General features: G+C 39.7%; 1 long non-coding RNA gene across 3 annotated transcripts; it reads left to right on the top strand.

Moving 5' to 3' along the window:
• The first annotated feature begins 4,168 nt into the window (after nucleotides 1-4,168).
• LOC145457334 (uncharacterized) lies at nucleotides 4,169-10,621 on the top strand. Of its 3 annotated transcripts, none has more exons than XR_013920848.1 (5): nucleotides 4,169-6,255; nucleotides 6,493-6,672; nucleotides 6,881-7,093; nucleotides 8,334-8,421; nucleotides 9,366-10,621. It is a non-coding gene; the product is annotated as an uncharacterized LOC145457334 (long non-coding RNA). The 3 variants fall into 3 exon arrangements; XR_013920847.1 differs by having other exon boundaries at nucleotides 5,375-6,146; nucleotides 6,905-7,093; XR_013920846.1 differs by having other exon boundaries at nucleotides 5,376-6,146.
• Nucleotides 10,622-10,944: the final 323 nt, after the last annotated feature.

Below are 10,944 nucleotides of genomic sequence, written 5' to 3'. Positions count from 1 at the left end.
TTTCCAGTAAGGCATACGCAATCTCTCAATTTATAGTCATTTCCATTTCTGCAGATAAGTAGTCGGGTCAAGTGCGAACATGAATCGTGTTGAATCTTTGCTCCGTAGGCCGTTTAGCCAGCTGCCTTTAGAGCAAAAATTAGAGGTAAAGCGACTAGGTCCGTATCAGCCTAGAAATTGCCCATTGGTCCAATCGTACGCCGGAGGAAAACGCACTCGTGCCTTTTCTTCAGCGCATTTCGATAAAAATGAATGGCTTACTTATAGCGAGGATAAAAACGCCTTGTTTTGCTTTTACTGTCTTTTATTCGACAGTGCCGGTACCGGAAGCAGTGGCTCTTGTTGGAACAAAATTGGTTATCGCGATCTGAAGCATTTGTCAGAGCGTGTGAAAGCGCACCAAAAATCCAAAAATCATTGTTTACGGGAAATTCATGTGACCATCATGAACGTTGAAAAACGCTACTGTGACGTCATATTGATAACAAGTCGCTTGCGGCCCTTGCCCCACCACCCGATATTGTCACGAGCCGCCACTGTGTTAAGGTATAGGTTGTATATCACTGTGTAAAATTCTGCTCAGGTACAAGCATGTGTAAACAATGTTTCAGTAGAACAAAACACAAAACATGCGACAACTGTCCCAGATATCTATTTCTCAAGTGCCCGTGGAAAATGTGTATCCTCGACTATACAACCCATAATATCTGCAATTTCGTTCAATAACTGTGACACAGAGAATAGTCGAAAACTGAGGCAAAGACTATAAAATATACATACATATTTCAAAGGCTGTGCACGTGCAGTGTGCAAGAAGTGGATCTATATGTATTGTGTAAATGAAATCAGGTAATGATTAAGTGCAAGTCGAGAGACCTATATTAGTATGCTTGGAAGAGTAAAAGTTCCATGTTACAAACAATTCCCGTACTCAGACATGGTGAAACGACAGCACTAGCATTGTCAAACCTTCTGCAACTATATATGTATTGTAGGATATTCCCTTCAAACAGTCTATGTATATGAAAATGAGCCCGATTATAACGCTGCTAATATTTCGTGACGAATCATAACACAACAAGCGTATATATTCGTAGAATGTTCAATCTTCGTGCATAATAATGATGATATGTGATTGATGAGACGGCGCGTAAAAGACAGAATTACCGATCGTACGAAACTACCGCACCTGCTTGACATCACCAATCTACAATCCAATGCGTCGTAGCTAGGGTGGCATTTAAAACAAACGGTGTTTTAAAACACTATGTTGGAAACATGTTTTAAACAGTGTTTTAAGAAAGGGCCTTGAAATATTGTGTTTTTTGTTGTTGTAAAATTATGCCATAAATACTTTCCAAAACAATGTTGTATGAACCTGTGGACAATTATCACCCGATATGGTCGACGTATATCAATATGGGATGGTTAGAACCCTCAAAATAGTCGGTTCAACAGCAGCAGTACAGATGTTTCGTCAAAGGAGCTATCTTTACCCTATATCTTCAATTGTCAAGGCTAATCCACTATGACGTCTGCATTAAATATTCGTGACGTCATAGCTTTAAAAAAACATGTTTTAAACAAGGGCCTTATTCTAAATATGTTTGTTTTAAATCGATTTTGTTTTAAATGCAACCCTAGTAATATGCGTATTGTGATTAATTTTTGTTTTTGTGACTCCGAGTAACGTTGCGAAGAATATAGTTAATCTTCATGGTGCTACTCTAACTCGACGACGAATTGTTAGCTACGACTGGGCGTGGCTGAAGTTGGGATCTGGTCCGTAAATGCTCATTTGAATACTTGTATTTGTGGCAAGGTGTTGAGATAATAATATCGCAATAGATGTAGCGCTCGCTACCCACGCAAAGCTATAACGGTTTTGATTTCTTCAAGACGTTATCATCACAAAATAAATAAATCTGACTTACTATCGTTCATGTTTGAACACGATAGGGGAAAGTTAAGTGGTTCGCGTAAAATTCTAATTTAGTTTATCAAGTGATTGAATCTGTAATGTAGCAATGTCACCGTGGCATCGGGCAATCCCACGAAAACATTCCGCCCACACCGAACATGTTTCACTGCCGTTGCAGATATTCGAACCCATACGGCGTCGTGTCTTTATGAATTGCCGTATAGGCATTTGTATATGGCTGAGGTTACCGTAAACTTAACAACTCATTACTCAGAATTTTACTCAGAATTGGCATCGCGATTCGAGTCACCGGTTCACATTACGTTGCTACGCGGTTCAAATTATGTCGTTACCTGATATTACCTCGTGTCATTTTTCGAGGATGTATGGATGGATGTATAGTGAAAACTCGGGACCAAACGTGGCCAACCACACTGTAAAAAATAAACCGTGTATTCAACGTGTTTTTTGCATGTTTTTTCCAATAACACGTTAAACGACGGAAAACGCCGACGTGTTTTTGAAATAAACACGTTTAAAACCGAAAACGCGACGTGTTTTCCCATTAATCAAGTTCAAAACTGAAACGCAACATGTTTTTTACATTCTATGTTAAGACCATGCAACTACCAAATATATTGGTTGAATATATAAAAACCAAAGATAACTATGATGAGCACCAGGCGGACACGGAAATAGTTTCAGGGACGCGGATTCTGCGCAATATTGATACAGTGGGACCAGATTCGAATTGTATTGCACCAATTGGAACGCAAGATAATTGCTAATCCTATCGCTGACGATCCGAGCACTCAAATTAAAAAAAGTTGAGCTTGTTTATAAGCTACTGTCGCATTGACTCCGAAAATATACATTAAAATCTTATCGGGGCAATGGAACCCCCTCGAAATGCACCCCAAAAGTCTGCAAATCGGCATTGTTCTGAACAATCGCAACAACGCAAAGGCCGTTGTTATGGTGATTGTGCTGCATCGCTGCACGATGCCGATTTTCAGATTTTGAAGGCTAATTCGGGTTAGTTCCATTGTCCTAATGAAATTTTAATGTATTATTTTCAGAATCAGCGTGACGGTAGCTTTCAAATAAGATCATCTTTTGAGGGTTCGGGTCTTCAGCTATTGATAACCGATCATGCTGCGTTCAGATTGCTGAGCACTTCAGTAGTCAATTCCTCACGGCGAGCAAGGGTGATGATGGGTGGTGCGAATCTATGCGTAGGTTGGTTATCTATAAAAAAAGACATTTGAGTATTGGTCTTGATTGGTTGAAATACTGAGGTATAATTTCAGTTCACAGCTCACACGATTTCCGAATCCGTGGTTGGAAAACAGGAAATTTTAGTTCACGGTCCTCGATTTCAGTATCCGTCGTGATTGGTTGCAGAACGACGGTAAAATTTCAGTTCACCACTCACACTATTTCACGATCCGACGTGATTGGTTAAAAAAACGGAAGTTCTACTTCACTGCTCACGTGATTGCCGTATGCGTTACGATTGGTTTGAAAAACTTTCAGTGCCGGGAAGCCACTTCCATCGGCGATCACTACGCGGCCAGAAAAGTTGGCGAACTGAGTGTAGAGTTTATTACCGGCTGACGGTTATTGATCGTATTTGTCCAGTTAGTAGAGCATGCATTTCACATCAGTTTTCATCGGGGAAAGTGTTTCCGATTCATATGCGCGCCTACGGGGTGTGCATAGTTGGTGTGCTGCATTTAACTGCAGTACGGTAACGTGTGGCGTGTGGAGGCAGCATATCGTTTAGCACTTACCATATATAGCTTCAGAGTGCATACGGTAACCAGTCGATTACAGTATATCATGTTGGGGAATGTCTTAGCTTAACTATGTAAATAATGAACCTAAGAAAGTTGAGCCGGTTGATATATTAGGAAGATGTGTATACCATGCCAATATGTTGCATTTTGTCAAATGCAAGATATGGAGGGACAAGTTTGCTCTGTAAAATTATGTGACAAATACGGCAAAAAAGAATTCATGTTGTCAATCAGGATCAAGATGGTACAATATTTTTCTATGAAGATTTTGACGGGCACTGTCACATTTGTGGTATCCTCTAGTCAGGCTTTGGGCGATATTTACACTGTTATTCCTGTGAGGCTATGACGGAAACCGGTTTCCTTTGTGTTTTACAACCTGGTGAAATATTTTACCAGAGACTCTCTAATTTACCGGTATACTGTATTGATAAATAACAGTATGGTGAGCAATGTTCCCTCTAATTTTTGACGAGTCTGCGCACACTCACGAACTCACTGCGCAGACCCTTGGACAACACTGCGTAAAGACTAAAAAAAGGTCATCATATCGGATTTTTTGTGCGCAGAGACCGTGTTAGCACTGCGCATTTGTGCATGTGCGCAGCTTAGAGGGAACATTGATGGTGAGATGGCTACATTAGACTGCATCATAGAATATGTTTCAAAGTTTAATAGTGAACTATATGCCGATAGAGAAAAGTACCGGTAATTAAAATTGCGTAATTTTGAACATGACGTTCTATTTTTCAGATTCATCAGACTGGTTAGCGATTTATTACTCTTGTGCTATTAAATATGAAAATGCTGATCATCCATGGTAATATTAGAAAGGTGATCACAGTTGATCACCTATCTGAGATTTATGATGTTGTGAGATGTGCAGCTCGTAGTACCGTCTTGGACAGAAAATTCACTACGGAATATTACGACAAGTCGCTTGAATTGAACGGCGATTTTTATGAATTGTCTGCCAAAGATATGGGACAATATGACTGGTTTGACGATGAAAGTGAGTAATTATATTCTATGCATGTCAACAGAATTATCGTCGTAAAGCGATGATCATGGTAATCATACTGTACTAAAATTATCTTGTCTTGTTCGATATCTGTAATAGAAACGAATATAGATTTTTAGCCAAAATCACGCCGTGTTATGCAGGGCTTTAGAGCAGCCGCAAATTTAAACTGCTCCTGCTCTAGCTGCTGCTCCGGCTCTGAAATTATCGCATTGGCCTGTCTATATCAGGGGTGGCCAACCCGTGGGCCAAATATGGCCAGCGAGAGGGTTTTGCGTGACCCGTGAGCTAATTTCCTATTATATTATCGAAAATGAATTGCTCAGATTGTGAACTTGCAATGCCAACAAAAAATTACAATTCTGGCTGCGACACTTGGGATGTTGATGACTAAAATATCAGTTCCGACGCATTGGCAGATCCAGGGTCCAGTCACCTTTTCAGTAAGTCGTCGTACATTATAATAAAGTAAAATAGCAGCGAAATTTTTCTTCACGCTTTGCGTGTTTAATTTTCGCACGATTTCTTGCTTGCTAGCCTACCCCCTACTGAAAACGAAAAAAACGCCTATTTTATCCGATTGAGTCTAACTGTATTCGCAATTACGGGAGAAAGTCTTTTCGCGTTTGCGCTCGCATAAAGATCATCAATGGTGAAATGGCGATATCGATGTGGCCAGACGCCAAATAGTCGTGTCCTTGCAAACTGAGTCTAGCGGGCGGTATACAATAGACCCGCAATACTCGAGTAATAATATTATTGACCTTGTTTATTTATAAATTTCGAAAATTTTATTCGCTTGGCGTGGCTAGTGGACCGCGAACTCGCTCGTCAATTGCATGTGGCCCTTCAGCCGAAAAGGTTGGCCATTCCTGGTCTATATAGATTACTAATCTACCATAGGTTAGTACTTTTTTGTTTCCCGAATAGAATATGTTGGAATATGTTGATATGAACTTCTTCAACGAATATGTGATGTTCTCCTAGGGTGATTTTATTTTTATCTAAAAACCGAAGATTTTGACCGATAAAATCGGACATTCTGACAATTTTGACATTTTTAACCCTATAAATCTTAATTTTGATGAAATTGTGATCTCGTATATGTAAATTGCCTGTTTTCCCCCATTACCTTAGAATTTTAGGCTACTGCTTATCTTCATTTCTGGTTGGAACTGTCTGTTCTTACGAAATAGTTAGGCCTAAAAAAACTTTTGCTCTTTCTGCAATAAATTGACTCGCTATTACCAGCAAGCTGATAATTCGCTGGGCTTTAATGAAGATATTTATTACAGAGTCAACCTGCATCGGTATATTCTCCAGAAGACGAGCGCAGCATCGAGGTACAGCAGAAAGCAATAAGTGTCAAGTGGGCGAAAAGACTACGTGACAAGAAAAGATTCAGGTTAGGATGAAAAGAACATTTGAATCGTGTCATGAGGCCATTTTGAATGGGATATCAACACAAAGTCTGTTCGAGATTTAGCCGATGTTGATCGATGCGCATTGGGCAGGTATAAAGCAGTGTTGGGATCAAGTCACTGATAATGACATCCCCTTACCACGTTCATGCAATATGCTAGTCCTACAACGTATGCAATGCATGCACCAATTATTGACGATTATTATCAATGTGTAATATCATACAGCAGGGGCGGCATTACATTCCAATTTTTCAATGTTGGTGACACACATCTCAGAAGTTTGTACAAACTTAATCCGAACCTTACTTCAACTATGCCACATTGCAGGGATCATGGAAAGACAAGCTCTGCAACAAGTTGAGGGAATGGAGAAGACACCATGAAAAAGAAGTTCTCATCTTAAACTTGGAATAGCAGAAGCATGGACGCTGCGGCAAACGGAAATCTCAGCAGCTTGTGGAAAAATCTAGTCAACGCTGCAAGAATTCTCGAGTCACAACATACAATGTGAGCATTTTAGTATCTTGCTTTCTTGATCTAGATATCCTCAATATGAATATTTTGATATGATACTGATAACGCCAACAGACAATGTTACGTCTAATTTTTCTCGTGTCTGTGCGCATGCGAGCAGCTTAGAAGGAACATTGGCAAGAAGTAGCACCTTGCACCGATAACCGGTCATGTTTTGATTAGGATCTATTTTGTCCTACAGAGTCAACATGTATACTCTCCACAGACGACGAGCGCAGCATCGAGATACGTCAAAACGCAATAAGAGGCAAGTGGAGAATACCTCACAAGGAAACGATTCTGGATAGGATGAAAAGAACATTCGAATCGCGTCGCGAGGCCATTCTGAATGGGATGTCAACACAGTCTGCTGGAGATTTACCCGATCTTGATCGATGCGCATTGGGTACCGTAGGTATAAAGCAGTGTTATGATCAAGTCACTGACGGCACAATCCCTCGGCATTTGTGGCATGCGCAATCATTTTTCATGACACAACAAATTACATATATATTATAACTAGGGCCATTTTTATATGACCTTAGAAAATCAATAATATGACTTTATTTTTTGGAAAATATGAATTTATGTGAAAATGGTGTAGTTTTACATGCAAATATCGGCACTGACGGAACTAAAGAGTAAAACCTATGCAACAACAGTTATACACGTCCATTTTTTATTCTAAATCACTGTTGCAGTACAGTAGCAGTGTGAAATGTTAAAGTCTTTGAAGTTACGATTCGGACGTAAAATGACTTTGGTAAGGAAAGTGAGAGCTCCACAAACGCTGATGTGGGTTGCCACTTCTGCAGGGGTGCATAAAGCGCTGGTGAAATGTCTTGTATTTGCAGCTCCATTATTTGTTAAACCTCGTTTTTGTCCAATCGCTTCTTAATGTAAATTTTGAGCTTTATGACCTAATCAGGAAAATGTGACTTCATAGCTTTAATATAGCTCAAAGGGATACGGTTTTGTGTTGAAATTGATTTCACGACTTGCTGATGCATAGAACGAAATATGGCTTTGAATGGCCCTAATTATTACCATGGCTTAGCAAAAAGTGAAGTCAGTTTTCAAAATGTATAAAACTCGTCAGTGACCTAAAGATACTTTTTAAATTAACATACATTGTTCTTTTTGGGCAGATTGTAGTTTTCTTGAATTTTTTAATCGCACATACTTCCAAACGTAGACATTTCTTCCTTAGATATAAAGGCGACCAACCCTCGGCCTGCAAGGCGATTCTAGAAATTGATTATAATATTTATTAGTACTCGCAGAAATACTGTCAGCGGGGAAACCTTTGCACAACGCGATGTACGCAGCCTCGCCGCAACCTTGATATTTTTATGTCCAAGCTTGGAATATTCCTTGTCAAATGAGCCCAGAGGTATACAAAGACGACCTGCAACTCCTTGCAGGACATGACTGCACACTTGCTTGTCGTAACATAATTGTCATCGAATTTGCTGCGTAGTAATATATGTCATGTTTTCACCCTTGCCCAACCGTGTTACCTCCTGTCAGATGACTGAAAATCTTTATCACCATTAGAGGGGCCCGCGCAAGGTTTCAAAGTCGCTGATTTACTTTACGACGTCGCAGTCGCATCAAAACATACATTGAGTTGATTTCTGACACTTCTCGTTCAGGTCGTCAAAAACTGGGGTGGATGGTCGGGATCCCAACGATCTTCAATTCTTCAATGACAACTATGGCAGCTTCCTGTTTGTTGACAAAGTAAGTTGTTTGGTGTATGTGAAAGCATTATGTCACTGGGTTGTGGACACAAGCAAATCGCATGGCTAACTGCCATCAGGCTACATCATTCACATCATACAAAAAAGGCAATTTATGGCACTAATAACACTGTATTGCTGTATTAACACTGTATTTGATAAAAATTGGTATCTCGACAGGTCACTGTAAATCGAAAGAATGATGTAATCCAATATCAGTGAGTAACGAGATTTTCCCATGTCCATGCTACTGTAGGACACCATGGTGAAATTGTCACTAGTCTATGGCGTCCAATCAAAGAAGATGATGTGAAACCAATATTGGCCCCTCCTATTTCACTTAAAAAGTTGCAGTGTTACGACTGATGCTAAAATCATTCCACTCTGGGTACCATTATGCTCGCTCGATACCCTTGAAAGCACCATCACGTACGATCGTTTTCTTACCTCTTTGCATGACCCTGACTCGCGCGGTAATGACTTATTAGGTAGGCTTACCATATTTTGGAAATCTAAAAAGAGGACACTTTTTCAGAAATTTGAGACTTGCAAAACCGGAGAAGAATTCTCAAAAATCGGTGAATTTTGCCCACTTTGTGACCGGCTGACTGGAAAATTTTTAAAAAGGTTAACTTTTCGCTCAGAGCTCCAATCACCGTTTTTCACTCCGAAATACCCGCCATAGAGTCACTTCTGTGCTAATTTACGGCATATCACTCGCATTTCGCTCCAAATGTGACCTAAATTTTCAAAAAAGAGGACAAAATCTCAAAAAAGAGGACAAAAAGGCGTCCTCCGAGGACACTTTTAAAAAAGTCAAGAAAGAGGACAAATCCTATTGAAAGAGGACGCATGGTAACCCTATTATTAGGCCTCATACTCAACTCAATTCTTAATCTCAGACCACATCGATAGTACTAAGCTAATATCATTTTTATTTATCAGGAGCCAAAGAATTATATCCGACGATCAAGTACAATACGATCCTGAATGAATGGAAAGTTCTCTTCTATGGCAAAGTTATCAAAGGGGTCAGAATCTTCCATCATGCTATGGCCATAATACTGGCAATATACTGGCTGTTCAACATCAAGTTCGCTCCATCAGCCTCTAATTGATGGTCCGTCGTCACGAACTCTCCTTCGAAACTTCGGAACGTTAAGTACACTGCGGCTGTCTCGAAACTTTGTAACGTTAGGTAGACTTTGGCTGTTCGTAGTAAATTAATTTGAATAATTCACCAAGGACAGGTCAACATTTTTAGCCGTTATAATTCTTGTGTCATTGCATTAGGTACTCGGCGCCTTTCACTGTGACAATTTGTAATAACTTGATTAATCGAGGACCGGTCAATGTTTCAAGCCGGTATATTAATTCTTGTTTCATTACATACGTTTCGAAACTTTCTAACGTTAGGTGTGGCTGACTGTGGCTGTTCATTGTAATTTAATTTGATTAATTTATTGAGGATGGGTCAATGATGTTAGCCGTTATTATAATTCTGGTTTCATTACATATGTCACAAACTTCAAAACATTAGGTACAAGGCGGCTTACACTGTGGCTTTTTGTAGTAAATTAATTCATTGATGACGGGCCAATGTTTTTAGCCGTTGTTGTAATAATTCTTCATTCATTGCATAAGTTTCAAAACTTCTTAACGTTAGGCACTCTGCGGCTTACACTGTGGCTTTTTGTAGTAAATTAATTCATTGATGACGGGCCAATATTTTTAGCCATTGTTGTATATAACTCTTCTTTCATTGCATAAGTTCCAAAACTTCTTAACGTTCGGTACTCTTCGACTTACACTGTGGCTGTAAGTAGTAAATTAATTGCGCCATGACATGTCAATATTTTTAGCCGTTATAGTAATTCTTATTTCATTACGTATTATCCGAAACTCTCGCCATTTCAGAATTTTTCTTGTTTTGATGCAATTGTTCTCAATATACCATCATTTGATCCAACACTGAATTGCTTGTTTTAATTCATATCCTGGCTACAGATTTTGTGCCAGTCGGTCCAAGGTGAAAGGTCAATTGAAGTCTCAGGTCAGACGTGTTTTCGAGATTACATGACGGGCAGAAACATGTTAGGCAACAGGTGGAACCAAACCTGTCGTATGGTTTTACATGATGGACATGTATTAAGAGGTACCAGGTGTAAACATGTCTATGGACACCTTTATTTTTTACAGTGCAGTGTTCAGAAAATTATACCGAGAATACAATTTTATGAGCGACCTATAAAAACTGGATTTTTTTTATTGTTTGTCCATAACAGGATATTTGTGGCGAGATAGCGCAGTGGTGTAATCCGCTGCTACAACACCAATGGGTTATGTGGGTTCAAGTCCGACCGAAGTCGACTCCAGAATTCCCATGCCTCAGTGTTGGAGGTTTATCTAGGCCCCACCTCGCATTCTCATCCGCGTAAGCGGTGTCTTACAAAACTCCTAAATATGGACCGTGCTACAAGTCGATAGATACGGAATAAAAAATAAGGAATATTGACTTGGTGTT

The sequence above is a fragment of the Botryllus schlosseri genome, chromosome 15 (assembly GCF_051294905.1).
Source record: "Botryllus schlosseri isolate E-star chromosome 15, Bs_hap1, whole genome shotgun sequence".
Lineage (NCBI taxonomy): Eukaryota > Metazoa > Chordata > Ascidiacea > Stolidobranchia > Styelidae > Botryllus > Botryllus schlosseri.
This window is presented reverse-complemented; position numbering and strand designations above follow the sequence as displayed.